The following is a 16401-nucleotide window of genomic DNA, read 5'->3' as shown; positions in this document are numbered from 1 at the left end:
AATAACCAGAAGTTTCTACCGTTATGGATGTATTGGAATCCCGGGAACCTGTAGCTTCTGCTGTTGTCGTTGCATCAGGGGCGTTGACCACAACAACAGGAGCTAGATTGGCTTTTTAGCTACCTAGTCACTCATTTTCACCCAGATTTGAAAAGATATCAAATCTATTTAAAACGGGGATGGCAAAATCATAGGGCAATCTCCCTTTACGTAAATCACTGTTTAATTGTCTGGTCTGGGGTGGTGGGTAAAAGAAGCCCAGGGGGCGTAGGTTTACATAGTCTTTTTCGATTCTGGATGACCCCACCTGTCTTAATATGTCCTCAACCAGCCTTGGGGATCTAAAACTTATGACCAAACAGTCGCCCTCTAGGCTTTTTTTGGTGTTACCCACCCATGGGACCCTTCTAACCATCAAAATATTATTTTCCAGGTATTCCCCCAGATCTGTTTTACTTGACAGATAGAAGAGTGTTTTATTTTTTATTGAAGACCAGTGTTCATTTTGACCCTCCTTGATTTTCGGGACATTCGCGAGAATAATAATGTGGGGGCACACCTCAACTGGTAGGTTTAGAGCTAACTCTCTCTTCTTAAAGGGCTGTGCGTATAGGCCTGATCTCTCTTCTGGGACCTTAGGACCCTGTTTCTCCCCCACGGTGGCACCAATCAATTTTGGGACCTGAATAGGAGTGTTTGGTACTATATTTAGGGATTTCTCTACGGGAGCCAAAGACTCTATGGGTATGGCAGTACACACTAGCGGTGTAACCGATCTTTCACTACTGACCATGGCTGGGACAGAAGCACCACCTGGTACACCTGGTACTCCCTTGTGCTTATCTAGGAGACCCCCCCAATCTTTTTATCTCAGCAGACATCCGGTCGAGCTTTGCCACTAAAGGTTTTATGATGCCCTTTATCTTTAAATCAATAAGGCCAGCTAATTGGTTAAGCTGTTCGTCATCCAATTTAACAGTGCTGGCTCCTACTAGTGCCTCATCTACCTTTTCTAAGTTTTTAGTGGGTGTAGTGGGTGTGACTACTTTCTTCCTTGTTGAACGGGTACCCATGCGTTTCAACTGAGTTTTTCTACAAGCTCTAACCACTCTGGAAACGGGGGTTGGAGGATGCTGTGCTGTAGAGTCAGTTAAAGCCTCCAAGTCCAACTCAACAGGTTCAGGCAATTCCAAAACAAAGGGATCGTTGTTATCACGGATACTACAGTCACCCTGTCCCGGTGCGATCGGAGAAGAGGAACACGTGATGGATGGCAAAGGATCGCAACTTAGCCCTAGGGACTGTCGTCTTTCGGAGTTAATTTTCTTAACCACTTTAACTAAGTAGTTATCCAAAGTACTAAGGACGGGTGGAACGTTTAAAGATGCCATACTGCAACCTACTGTGAGAAAGTCCCAAATTGGTTCAGTTGTATTGCACAGTATGTATTACACCCCCACTATCATTTAGGAGATGCACGTGTCGCTACAATTTACAACCGTGAATCACAACCCATAAATAAATGAGATCTCACTGTGTCTTTGATGGGTAGGTTTGAAGTAGTCCTCAATTTCTTTGGGCCAGGGTTTGTGGCCCAGCCCAGCCTCGTCCAGCCCCGGACTGCCACAGACTGCCCCGCCCTTGCCCCGGGCAGCTCCCGCACGCGACTCGCGGGGCGAGAGGCGTTCCCGTCTTTTCACGCGCCTCGGGGCGCTGTGCTGGCGTCACTCACGCGCCACAACCGCCGGGGCACCTGGGGATTGATGTCCCTACCCTCGCCGTGCTGGCGCTCGAAGCCGTTCACCTCACGGCGCTTAGGTGAGACCCCCGGTGTAGCTGTAGGTGTAGCTGTAAGCCGTTCCCCTCACGGCAATGATCCTCCTCCTTCAGCAAAGTGTCGGGTCATCATTAGTGCTCAGCAAACCTTAGGCCTGGTTGCAAACATGTTGCCTCCAGCTTCAGAAGCCGCTGGGGCTGCCTGTGGAGCCGGAAGCTTCATGAACGAGTTCACGATTTTAAAAAGCTCCTTTGCTGCAGGAGCGGCCTTAGGCATGTGCAAGCTGTGCACCTGCACAGGGCCACCAAACCCCAGGGGCCCCATGCCAATATATATCCTTAATATAATAATCCTCTGAGGATGGATATATATTTGCGTGGCGGCCCCTGGCAGGGATTTGGCGGCCTTCGGCTCTGTTCCACTTCCAAACACCCTGAGCCCCCCTCTTCACTGGCCTCGGCGCTCCGCCCAGACCCCCTCTTCCGGGGCCCCCCCATCTACGCTCCCTGCCCAGGGCCGCCATGAGCCTACAGCCGCCCCTGTTTGCTGACTTTGACGAGTCTTCACTCGGTCTACTAATGAAAAAGTCTGTCCTCGTTATAATGCATTCTAGTCACCCTGGCACAAAGCTGCTATAAGAGCTTTTGAGGCTATTTTTAAATCCACCACTAGATGGCAGGATACCCTCAGAGAACAGAGCGAGACTTTCTGTGAATGCAAAGTAACTGACAAATGCACCAGGGATTCCCATTGGACAGAGAGAGTTACAGGGCCATATTTTTATCAAATTGTAAGGCAGGGCAGCAAGTCACCTGGCTGAGCTGTTACTGGGAAAGGGCAGGAATGCACAGTATTTATCACAATACGGCACACACCTGCCTGTTCACAGCGCAGGCGCACAATGTGCTGCCTAGAGCCGACGCAGGCACTCTTGCACCAGGGGTTGTTTGCTGCATTCTTGGACGGCTCCCTCTTCCAACATTGATGCTTGAGACGCGAGAATGTACAGGGGGCCCAGTGACTCCCCCTGAGACTAGACAGGCCTTTAAGGACATTGCAACGGACAAGAACTCTATGCGACTTACTGGCTCCTCCTGCCCCTGGGATCGAGGCGCTATATGCTGAGTCCTTGAGGGGGGCTGCCTACCAGATACTTCATGAACTCAGCTTTTTGCCTGCTGTCCATGCTCAACATGGACTGATCCTGGCAACAAGCTTGCTCCCCCATATGCCGGCCCTGATCCACGGGGACCAGAATGGCTTCATCCCGCTCCATGGCACTTCCCTTAATCTCAGGCAACTAACACATCCTTTACAACCCTGAGCTCCAAACCCTACCGGAGGTTATGCTTATGTCGGTGGACCTCGAAAAGGCCTTCGACTCAGTGAGATGGGATAACTTAAGGGAGGTTATGCGCAAGTTGGGTTTAGGCGAGGCCTGGATCCGATGGGTCTCCCTGTCATATATGGAACCAACAGCACAGCTTAAGACTAGCACTACAATCTCCGATCCCTATGCAGTCTCCCGTGGAACAAGGCAGGGTTGCCTGCTTCCGCACCTGCTCTTTACTCCAGCCATTGAGCCACTGGCAGAATTCTTTCAGGAGGGGAGGTAGTGGTATCCAGGTGGACACCCATGAACATGCTAGCTCTCTATATGCGGACAACCTCCTCCTTTACCTGTCCGGTGGCGCTGAAAGGGCCGGGGGGCAATTAGATCCCTGGACGACTCGTGGTAATATCAGGTCTAAAAGTCAATAGATCCAAAACAAGCCCGTTCCCCTGTAATCGAGGTACTCCCGTACGGACGGATCTCCCAGTGGGTGTACTTGGTGTCTGGTGACATTCAAATAACTGGGTGTCCAGGTGTGTCATCAGCTGGATGATATGAGTGAAGGGAACCTGGGCAGAGCACTGTGAACCCTACAGACATGTTTCTGGAGAGCTCTGCACCTACCACTCATGGTTTGTGTATCAGTCTCCAAGATGGTGCTGCTCCCGCGGTTGCTGCATGTATTTGCCAATCTCCCAGTTAAGATCCCTTGGCCATGGTGTAGGATGGAGGCTGTCATAGGGTGTCACTTGAAGTCTTGAGGTGTCCGCCTATAAAGGTTTGCCTTGGGGTTCTGGATTTCGAACTCTACTATATGACAGCACAGCTGCAATGGGTGGTCCGATTGCATTAGATGTTCTAGGATTGGCACTGTGTTAGGGACTTCGTTGCACCCGAATGTGCTGATACCCCAGTCTAGCATTTTGTCACAGGTAGCCCTACATAGCAGCCGCCATCTTTTTATTTTGTTCCCTCGCCCTTTTCCCATGTGTGGTTCTCATGTTGTATTGAAGCACAAAAAATCTTTTTACCGATATGTAATAATGATTGCAATCATAGATGTACTTGCACTTTGATTATATGTTGTAAAGACTACTGTATATTGATTCTGCATCTCCTATACCATTGTGGCATTCCACTGGTCATGATTCTTAACTTGCTTCAAAAATGCTTCTTTCCTCCAGACTTTGCATGTCATTATTCGTTTCCTTGAAGCTAACTGGAATGCACTTAAATTTCTTCTGACTCTATGACTTCTGAACATAATGATTAGGCACTGTGGCCGTTTACTATTTTAGGATTCCCTCACGTCATGTCAAGACTATGTGAAGGATGCTTGCAAATTACAACTTACAGGATCAACAGCATGAGGCTTTCACTATTCCATTTAATCAACCATTTTGAGTCTTACCTTGTTCTAATGCTCTGACGACATTAGGATAAATATGTTGGAGACAAGTTTTTGTCAGCACTATATTCTTTTTTCTTTCTTTTCTCTTTCCTCTTCTTTTTCTCTTATGTTCACACGTCCCTTTTTCCTGTTTCTTCGGACTTTTCTCACCGTTCATGGATGAAAAATTGTTTCTGGACTGTTCTTTTCACAAATTTTCACACATGTTCCTTCAAAGCAGTTTCCTGCTTTTTTATTAGGTAATGATAAAATATACAAAATGTTATACTATTACTCTATTATCTCTTTCACCTGAATACTTGCTGGTGTTTGTCTCTGGGGGCTCATAGCCCCGTTACACTCTGTACTCACTGCATCTTTTTCTTTCACAGCCTTGAGAAAGCCCTGGCTTAACTTGCCACATAGGGAGAAACACGTGTCTCCTATTTCCTTTTTAAAAAAAACGTTCCAAAACATGAGCTAAAAACAGTGAAATCATGCACAATGGATCTATAAAGCAATGAATGCAAATAACATAACTACCTTCACTTAAACCAACTTGGACTATTGTTCTGTGTTATAAAAAGGAATTACCCTATTGGCTAGAACAGATCGTTTGGAAAGGAGGAACATATGCTTACACCCCTATTTGCACTGAGGACCCACAGGGCGCTGCTGTTTGCCCGAGGCATAACGCTGGTGTGGCTGCCCCATGGGACCCCAGTTTGTTGCTTCCCCACGAACCTTGAACTGGGGTGACAATGGTGGGGGATTGCTTCAAGATGGGCGCCCTTATTCCACAGAATAGCTCTTTATACAATATCAACTGCTCAATGGTCAATTCTTCACGCATGCGCCATAGCTGCGGTCGCACACAGGCTTATGGGATTCGGAAGCAGAGAGGCCCCCACAGCACTCTGCACTTCAACTACTGCTCTCCCATGGCTCTGTGAAGCGTCAGGTGGCATGCTTCTACAGAGCTCTGAACGACATGGGCCACTGTTTGCTCTTCATGATCAATGTACAGGCATCCTGGGCCATGAAATCACTGATCAAAAATGGGACGTAATGTTAGCCTACCCCAAGAAAACTTCTTGCAAACACCAGATTGAAATACATACAATTCAATATCCTACACATGACATACCTTACTCCGCCCAGCTGCGAGCTATCTAAGGTGGGGATCCCCGTGAATGTCTGGGGTATCAATCACTGGACCCGGATTTTCACCGCATTACTTGGGATGTCAATTAAGCATGGGCGTAAAATCCGTTCCGCTCGCGGATTTTCGGCAAATTCACAATCCGCGAACTTGCCGAAAATTCGTAAATCCGTGCGAAGCAGATTTTTTGCTTGGTCGCACTTGCCAACTAGAATACTATACAATTTCGCGGGAGTAAACACTTGCGAACACGTAGATGCGGCGGGCAGCGACAATCTCGCAATTGCGAGATTGCAAAATTTGCAATTTCGCACAAGAAATCCACCAGCAGGCAGCATAAACCTTGAAAATTATGATTTTTATCAGAATAACTCCTCAGGTTGACATTTGCCTGCACTTTTTTTTGCAAGGAGTCCATGGGGGGGGGGGGGGGGGGGAAGGAAGTGCCCCACAGTCTCCAACTTCCTGTTCCTGTCCAGCAGGCTCTTCCCAGTGCTTTCTTCATGTATTGGTCACTTTGATTTGGATCTTGACCTGGAAGGATTACTTTTTGTGGATGCTGCTGGATATTTGGATTTTTGCAAAACTGAAAGCACTCAGCAGGTGCAAAAGTTCAATCTTATTAGTAACCATTCCCTGTAGTGCTTCCTGAGGGGCCCCTTCAGAGTTCAGTTGCCTACTTGCAACTATTCTATGACCCTGCTCTGACCCTCACAGCAGGCTCAGAGAATAGCTACAAGTATACAACAAAGGTCCTGTTAAAAAAATTACACTGCAACAGAAAGCAATTACAGATAAGGAAGTAGGTGCCAGCCTGGAAGTTCAAATTCAGTGACACATTAATCAGCCCCTAATTCATTCATGTCAGTTGAGGCAGGGCAAGTGTGCTTTCCCCCCATAATCTACAGTGATGAACTAGAGGGTGGCATGGGTGAGCCAGAGGGAGGCATGGATGAGCCAGAGGGTGGCATGGATGAGCCAGAGGGTGGCAGTGGTGAAACAGAGGGTGGCAGTGGTGAAACAGAGGGTGGCAGTGGTGAAACAGAGGGTGGCAGTGGTGAAACAGACGTAGAAACAACATGGTCGCGACCGTTGCTACCCGACAAGTAAGTTCGCGTTTGCGAACTGGTAAAAAACCCTTGCGAAATGGCAGAAACACTTGCGAACACAAAAAAAAAGGAATCCGCAAAATCCACGAGAGTTTGCGGATTGCGAATCCGTAAATACGCAATTTCGCGGATTGACAATTTGCAAAATCCGCCCATGCTTAATGTCAATCACCCCAGATCTTTATGAAGACTTCTGCTGCGTCTCCATGCAGCCAGGGCACGTGCCTTGCGGTGCATTATAGAAACCTATTTGTTGGGGAGTTTTCCTCGACTCAAAGCACACAAAGTTGGCACTAGATTTTCAGACTTTGCCCTTGCACGAGCCAGCCACAGGATTGCACTGACGGGTAAGTCGAAGATTTGCCCCATGATAGAAGCATGGGCAAAAGATATTACCGCTAAGGCTGAGGAACGCTTACTCTGCCGAGAGGATGCCTGGGGCCTACGGAAACATCCCATAACATAACTGTGGGTGAAGATACTGGAGGCACCCAGACACGGACAAGTTCTTAATAGAATGACTCAGATGGTGAAGGGAGAAACACGGGGTCAGGTGGGGACAGCACCCCCACAGGACTGAAACTAATCACTCAAGGGGACGACTAACCCTGCCTTCCGTGGGGAGTTATTAACTGTACAGTGGCTCCAGACAGGCCATGGACTGAGGTGTTGAATGCACCCAGCACCCCCTACATAGCTGTGTCGTATAGACACCCAGACTGGCCCGCCGCTTTCAATGGCCGGTGTCTGTAGCTTGCTTTCCCTCTCGGAGAACTTCACTGGGACACCTAGGGGCTGATTTACAATAACTGATGCATCCCTGCATATCAGCAGGGATGCGCAAGTTATTGTGCGCCACGGCTCCTCCACCATGTATGCGCTGCATTTACAGTGCGGCGCACCATGGGGCAAAAACAGCACAGATGCGTGACGTATCTGTGCCATAAAGTCGGCGCATTGCTGGAGTTGCGTCACAAGTGCGACACCGCTCCAACAATGGTCTGGGGGGCCCTATCTTTATAATGCTGCGTCAATCTTTACGCCCGTTTCAAGCAGGCGCAGCGAGACTATGACCCTGCTTGCAGGCAGGTCGCTCCCCACGCTGCTGCACGGCTCTGCGTGCATTGTTTTGGCCTAATCTTGTATTTTTCCCCTGTGCCTAACTTGCTTTCTTGCCCAGACTTGTTTTTATTTCCGTGCGCCTGTACTTGCTTTCTTGCCCAAACTTGTTTTTATTCCCCTGCCCCGCCCACCTACAATCCCATTTGCCGCCTCCCAGCTGCTCCTCCCTCCCACATCCCCTCATATGGAAGCCGCTGGCACACCTAGGGCAAGCCCGTCTGTGACCGCCCATGCCTGGACCGCGCCCATCGCCAAGACCCCTGGACACCACGAACACCACGACGCCCGACACCGCTACGATGCCAGAACCCTCCACGCACTCAACACCGGACAATCAAACACCTGCTTCCTGGCTGCCCCGAAGCACACCCACAGAGCTTTCACCTGCCGGAACTGCAGCTTCACAAGCATCCGCCCCACCATGCTGTCGAAGAGGAAAGAACCCAACCACCTCAGATGCATCCTTCTCACCACCCCCTCCTCCCGAAAACATGCCGTTGAACTCTGGGACCTACTCGACTCAACCTCCCCAGACGTCGCCTTCCTGACGGAGACCTGGCTGAACCCCGCCTCGGCACCCGACATAGGCTCTCGCCTCCATGGACTACATACTCCTCGGGGACCTGAACTTCCACCTCGAGAACAATGACGACACCAACTCCACAACCCTGATCGACAACCTAGCCAACCTCGGACTCTGACAACTCGTTACAACACCCACCCACTCTGCCAGTCACACGCTTGACCCCATCTTCTCCGCAAGCCCCCACGTCTCCTTCAACCATACCACCGAACTCCACTGGACCAACCACCGCTGCTTCCACTTCACCTTCAAGAAACCCACCACGCACCACCGCACCCAACAGATGCCTCACCGCTGCTGGAGCAAAGTCACCGAAGACCAGCTAACACCCACCCTCGCCCAGAGTCCACCCTCCGACCATACCGACCCGACACCGCCGCCGCAACCTCAGCCAGTGGATCAACGACTGCGCCAACACCCTCGCCCCAATCAAGAAACCCTCCAACAATCATACCAACAAGAAAGCCAGCTGGTTCACTGAAGAGCTCCGGTCCTCCAAGCAAACCTGCCGAAAGCTGGAGAAGATCTGGCTCCGTGAACGAACACCGGACAGCCACACCGCCCACAAGAATGCCACTCGCAGACACCATCACCCCATCAAATCCACCAAAACGGCCTGCTTCAAAGACCGCCTAGACGACAACGGGCACAACAGCAAAGAGCTCTTCAACATCGTGAAGGAACTCTCAAACACCAACGACGTCCCACCCTCACAAGACCTGTGCGACTCGCTGGCCACCTTCTTCCACTGCAAGATCACAGACATCCACGACAGTTTCAACGCCACGACAACCACTGAGACCTCCGCCCCCACGATCACCATCCACACCAACCACCTGCTCTACTGGACCAACATCAACAACAATGACACCATCAAGATCATGAACACCTTCCACTCCGGATCTCCGTCAGATCCATGCCCACACCACATCTTCAACAAAGCCAGCACAGCCATAGTACCCCATCTTCAGAAAGTCATCAACACCTACTTCGAGACAGCAACCTTCCCTGAGAGCTGGAAGCACGCCGAGATCAACGCCTTACTCAAGAAACCCAAGGACCTCAAGAACTTCCAGCCCATCTCCCTGCTCCCGTTCCCGGCAAAGGTCATCGAGAAGACCGTCAACAAACAACTGACCCGCTACCTCGAGGAGAACAACATCCTGGACCCGTCCCAGTCCGGGTTCCACAGCAACCACAGCACCGAGACTGCCCTCATCGCCACCACCGATGACATCAAGTCCCTGCTGGACAACGAAGAAACAGCGGCCCTCATCCTTCTGGACCTGTCAGCCGCCTTCGACACGGTCTGTCACCACACACTACGAACACGCCTCCACAACGCTGGGATCCAAGAGAAGGCCTGAACTGGACCACCTCCTTCATCTCCAGCAGAACAGAGTCTGCCTCCCCCCCCCCGCGCTCCAAAGCCACTGAGATAAATCTGCGGCGTGTGGTAAATAAAATATTACCCTGGCATAATTTCTAGGCATTAACAATTAGCATGCATCAAATGAGAGGCAGAGAGTCCGTGGTGTCCAAGTTAAAAGGGCTTTATTCCAATAACTCGAGTTAAGGGAGAATCTGTTCCATCACCTCTAAGGTTCAGGAAGGGTCTTCTGCATTATTTACAGAGAACAACACATATATACATTTTTCCTTGTACATAGGGAGGAGCGCTCCAGGCAAAGCAAGAAAGAAAGAGATAAGAGCATGTGGGCGTGCATGAGAGTGTACACTTGATGAGTCACAGGTGGGTGATAGGTGGGTGGCTACATAGAGGAGGAGTTACATGGCAGGCTGGAACTTTGCCCTACTTGTGCACGCAATTTGAGCATGACGTGCAATTGACGTGTAACTGGGAGGAGAGCTGACTTTCAGTCTAGTAGAGAGATCTTTAGTGTCAAGGCGACCAGCACGTCTGGTACTAACTGATATCTTATGTCAGGGGTTGTATTATCTGCTTATCTGAAGCAAAGGTTGCTCATCGCTAAGAATCAGAAAAAGCATATATTTCTTTGTTCATTGCGTGCTTTCTATGGATGCAAGCACTGTGATTTACTTAAACGGAGACAGAAAGGCTAGTCCCTATCTCTGCAAACGGGTTCTGTTTACCTTCTTCATTGGGCAGGAATGTGATTCTGTAGAACAAGCAGAGAACTATTTTGCAAAACACTGTCTTGGCACCGAGTGCTGGGCTTCTCTCAGCTGAGCTAGAAGTATGCGAGGTCAAAGATACGTAACTGTAGCTCTCAGAGTGTCTGGAGTCATGAAAACCTTAATTCAGAAAGTGGCTCAGACTGAACCACAAAATGGGTTTGTCGTGATTTATTTAAAAGTGCACAATGCAAATACATGGGCCTTCATGTTAGCTTAATATTTCTTACATGGGAGACTTGATGACTGGCATCCTTAATGCAGGACGTGATTGCAGAGGCCTTGTGATTCAGGCCACTGAGAAAAATATGCATGGGTGACATGCACATATATGTAACATAGGGTACACGTAGGGGGCATCTTGGTCAGGCAAAATTTCATTTTCCTCATTCCCTCCTTGACCCCTACTTAACCCTTCAGGATACATCTATATTCATGAGACCAAATAGTTGATCATACAGCATCATTTGTTCGTCCTTAACCCTTTGTATACTTGGATGTGGAACACATGCAGTTGCACACAGGCCGCAAATGGCCGGGCCACACTGCAGACAGAGACAGCAACCAAATATCATAAGTAGGATCATTCCTAGAAAGGACAACACTTTCCATCCCCAAGCAGATATCACACCCCAGAGCCAACTGGACCAAGTCCATGTGCCTGGGTCTTGATGTATGACATGAGCAATCTTGTAAAGCCTTGTTATCGCTGCATACACAGATGGCGCGTTATTTGGGATGAAAACGCAACAACTAGATCGGATCATGCTACAAGCTCCTCCCCTATCCGCCAAGATGACGTCTAGAACGAGGCGATGTTGAAGAACAACAAGTCTCATAGCAAACTGTTCCTGGGTCAAGTTCGCCAGGGCAGATGCAGTCACATTCACTACTGCCTCAAGAGTCCTTGTTAACTTGCGTATCAGTTTACTGTTTTGGACGGGACCTATGAAGAAGAAGAATCCTTTGTTGAAATCTGTATATTGCTCCCAAGCTGTTTCAGTCTGATCAATCCCTGAGGCATCTGCCTCTCTCTTTACTCTAACATGTTCTAGTCGTGAATCTCTATGATAATGGGATGGGGCCAAGAATACAGGTGGCAATAAGAATGCTATATAACAAGTCCCACCCCAGTCTAAGGGCAGATGTACATAGGCTGTCTGACCGCAAATGAAATAGGTATGGCGTGATGTTTTGAAAGAAGAAAGTCCTTTATCATTAAACTCTACTACAACTTTACACTCGCTGTGTCCCATATGTACTGAGCCTTTCTTATTAACACATAAATCACCTTTTGCTGGTAGAACTGAAATAAACGGTAGACCTGTATTTTGCTTGGGCTGAACATTTAACATTATAAAATTAACGGATGCATTTCCCTGCTCGTACTCTTCATTCTCTAGATCGGTTCCCTTCCTTTGGGGAAATCCGTCTTTGTCTGGAAAACATGCTTCATTCATTACTTTATTCAGGTTTCCATATATCCAGCCACCTGGATAAGCTATGTACTTTCTATCTATTGAGGTCATTAAGGCAAACCATGCTCCACATGAACCATTGTGTGAGAATGGCAGAGGATAGAAGGGCAGAACTCCCTTCGCCTTTTGATAAGGTGGCAGTTGGCCACATACCCAGCAATCAGTCGTATTGCTGGTCTGATGAGAATGGTGTAACATTCGAATAAAAGTATTGTTACGCAATGCAAGTCGATATGACAATTCATGAGGTGGTAGTTCACTAAATGTATGCTCTATGGTGCTGTTACTGGAAGAGTGTATATGTGAGGAAATAGGAAAGAAAACATGTAGTAATAAACTGACACAGATTATAACAATGCACAGAATAAAAAGAATGATCAAAGTAACTATACATCTACTGCGTAATAACTTGCTTTCATGTTTTTTTTCTTACTATTCTCGTATGTGATCTTATACATGTCAGAAATCTAGTCTAACCGATTCACCACCGAGTGGACTTAGACAATTAAACTACGTCTGACTTACTAGATCTGACTTACTAGATCTTAACTTAGATTTATACTCCTCCTGTGTAGTCTTTTCTAGTAAAGGCGGCGCAGGCGGCGCAAAGTCTGTATTGTTTTTAAAGTTTTTAGTGTCTGTATTAGATTGTCCAAAGTGTCTTTTACAGTTCTGAGCGTGGATCCATCCTTTGCGTCCCTCCACCTTCAGCGCGGTCCTTGTTGTAAGAAGCACTAATTTCGGGGTCTTCCAGCGAGGCTCGAGGGGGCTTGAACGATCAAAATTCCGGACACAAATGTAATCCCCAGGGACAATGGCGTGTTCCTTGACCTGGGTGCTGTCAGGGAAGGCGGCAGCAACCTGTGAACGACAAGAAAGTAGTGCAGACATCAAGGAAGCCAGGTAATCTGTCAGCATGTTACTGTCGACATCAGTTATTCTTTTAGGCATAGGCGTACCCCACATATTTGGCAGTCTACCGAAGACTACTTCATACGGGGATAGGCCTGTTCTGGAATGAGCTACCATACGCATGTAAAAGAGGGCAACCGGTAAAGCTACCATCCAATCCACGCCTTTTTCTGCACATATCTTAGCAAGTTTTGTTTTGATTGTCTGATTATGTCTTTCTACAAGGCCTGCTGCTTCAGGGTGTCTTACACAATGAAATTTCCAAGTATATCCTAACAGAAGAGACACTTGTTTCATTAATTCAGAGGAGAATGGCTGACCGTTATCGGAATATACGACCCGAGGCAATCCATACCTGGGGAAGTACTCGCGCACTAATTGCCTGGCTGTTGTCACAGCAGTATAATCTGGAACTGGATATGCTTCTGTCCATCTAGATAGTGCACACACAACTACCAGGACATACTTGTAACCTCTACATCTGTTCATTTGGGTATAATCCATCTGGAGGACCTCAAAAGGGTGGTCAGGAGGATGAAATCCGCCTTGTTCCACCGGAATGCCTTTACCTGGATTGAACTGGCAACAGATCATACATGTTCGTACTTTCTGTTTCGCTGCTGCACGCATGTGCTTGTTAAACCAGATATTCTGTAAGCTGTCTATCATTGCCTTTTCTCCCAAGTGTGCTGGACTATGTGCTGTGTTTATGATTACTTGTACCATAGAATCTGGAAGAAACCATGTACCTTTTCCCTTAGTCATCCAACCTTGTTCAGTCTGGACCCCTCCTTGTTCAGTCCATTTCTTTATCTCATCTGCAGTGGCATGTGTCTGTATGTCGAGTACATCTTGAGTGGGATCCCTGACTGTCATACATGTTGTCAGTAATGGTACCTCTGTCCTTGTCATGTCTGTTGGTGTCTGGGCTGTAAGTTTAGCTGTTCGGTCTGCCAGGTCATTACCCTGGGAAATGGTGTCTGTAACTTTGATGTGAGCTTTGCACTTCAGGATAGAAATGGCTGTAGGTAAATGTATTGCTTCCAACAGGGCTTGAATGAGCTGGCCGTGCTGGATCTTGGTCCCATGGGAGGTCAAGAAACCTCTCTCCCTCCAAAGTACCCCGAAATCATGAACAACGCCAAAAGCATATTGTGAATCGGTATAAATGTTCACTCTTAAGTGCTTAGCTCTTATGCAGGCTTGTGTCAGAGCGATAAGCTCTGCTGCTTGTGCTGATAGTGTGTCTATTTTCTGTGTCTCTATGACTTTAGTAGCAGTGGTCACAGAATATGCTGCTACTAATTCTCCTGCACTCGTTCTCATGCATGATCCATCTACATAGAGCGTTAAGTCTGGGTCTGGAAGTGCAATATCTGTCAGGTCTTGTCTTGGTTTTGTCACTATATTCATTACTTCCACACAGTCGTGTGGCGGTGCATTTACTGTACTTGAGGGCAAAAGTGTTGCAGGATTCAGAATATTACAACGTCTGATCTCTATGTGTGGTTGAAATAATGTCAGTTCATATCCTGTCAGTCTTGCTACAGTCAAATGTTGTGTCTGTGTCCTGTTTAAGAGAACCTCCACTGCATGTGGAACCTGTACTGTCAGAGGGTGACCCAACACTATCGAGTCACTTTGTCTTATGGCTAGGGCTGTTGCTGCAACTGATTTCAGGCACGCAGGCAGAGCCTGGGCCACTGGATCTAGTGTACTAGAAAAATAAGCGCAAGGCTTGTGTTTTCCTGCTTGATCTTATGTGAGGACAGATAACGCTGTTCCATCTCGTTCAGTTACGAAAAGCATAAAATGTTTGCTGTAACATGGAGTCGCTAAAACTGGTGCTTGACATAATGCTCTTTTTAATTCCTCAAATGCCAAGGTATGCTCTTGTGTCCAAGGGAGGACAGTCGAAGTGGCTGCCTCCTGTGTAGTTAACTGTATGAGTGGTTTGGCTAGATAGGCATACTGGGGAATCCATTGCCTACAGTATGAAGTGAGGCCAATAAATGCACGTACTTCTTTCTGTGTCTTGGGCTGTGAAAGGTTAGAAATGAGCTGTATACGTTCTGGTGTTAGCTGTCTACCCTCCTTGGAAAGTAAGTGTCCAAGGTACACCACTTGCTTTTCACAGAATTGCAACTTGGAAGGGGACACCTTGTGCCCTTTGTCAGCCAGAAAATGTAAAACTGTTAGTGATGCATTTTCGCATTCTGGTTCTGATCGTGCTGTAATTAGGATGTCATCTACGTACTGGAGTAGCGCAGTGTTGGCAGGCATGTGAACACTGTCTAGCTGTCTTTTCAGTGCCTGACTGTAAATACTAGGGCTTTCTGTAAAGCCTTGTGGAGCTCTTGTAAATACAAAGCTACGACCTTTTAATGAAAATCCGAACAGGTACTGGCTGTCAGGATGGATGGGAACACTAAAGAAAGCGTTCTTCAAGTCGATAACAGTAAAGAAAGTAGCCTCAGAATCAATAGCAGTTAGTAATGAATAAATGTCTGGCACCACTGGATATTGTGGTACTACACATTTGTTCAATTCTCGTAGGTCAATAATTAGTCGGTACACTGGCAGTACACTAGGGTCAGATCGTTTAAGGATAGGGATGACAGGCGAGTTACATACATTTGAGTCAGTCTCTACCACTACTCCTCATGCAATAAGTTCGTCAACTAATTTCAATAAGGCTGTCTCGGCGTCAGGTGGTAACTTGTATTGTCTAATACGTGGAAGTACTACCCCTGCTTTGAGTGTGACATGGTGTGGTGTTATATTCATGTACCCTACGTCAGTTGGTCCTTGTGCCCACAGGTGCTGTGGCACGTTCTGGAGTCTGTGGTCAAAATCAGTCAGCACATAATGTCCCTTAAAATCACGTAAGAACAGGCGTACTCCTTCTGGAGAGCAGCAGATAACTGCTCCTAGGTCTTTTATTGTCTTCATACCAAGTAAGTTTTCTGGAAATGACTTAGTAAGTAGCAAGTCAGTGGTACGTGACAGTGGACCAACCCCTAGGGAAACTGGTTTTGATACTTCATTAACAATAGGCTTTCCTGAAAATCCCAGGGAAACATTCTGTGAGCCTGAGAGAGGTGCCCCTGGAACCTCGTCATGACTGATGGTAGTCCTGCTCGCCCCTGTGTCAATCAGAAATTTTCGGTCTTGTCCTAATACACGACTATGTACATACGGACCCTCTTGATCTACAGGAACCTCAATAAGGGGCAAGCCTACTTCCCTCTCAAGGCTGTTTCATGAGAACTGTTGATATTCTGGATAGTCTGACTGTGTGTAATGATACATTTGTGGTGTGGCATGAACAGGCGGTGGTGGAGGTGGAAAAGTCGCTACTGTCTGCTGTGTGTTCTG

The sequence above is a fragment of the Lissotriton helveticus genome, chromosome 10, assembly GCF_964261635.1.
Source record: "Lissotriton helveticus chromosome 10, aLisHel1.1, whole genome shotgun sequence".
NCBI lineage: Eukaryota > Metazoa > Chordata > Amphibia > Caudata > Salamandridae > Lissotriton > Lissotriton helveticus.
Note: the sequence above shows the minus strand (reverse complement) of the source record.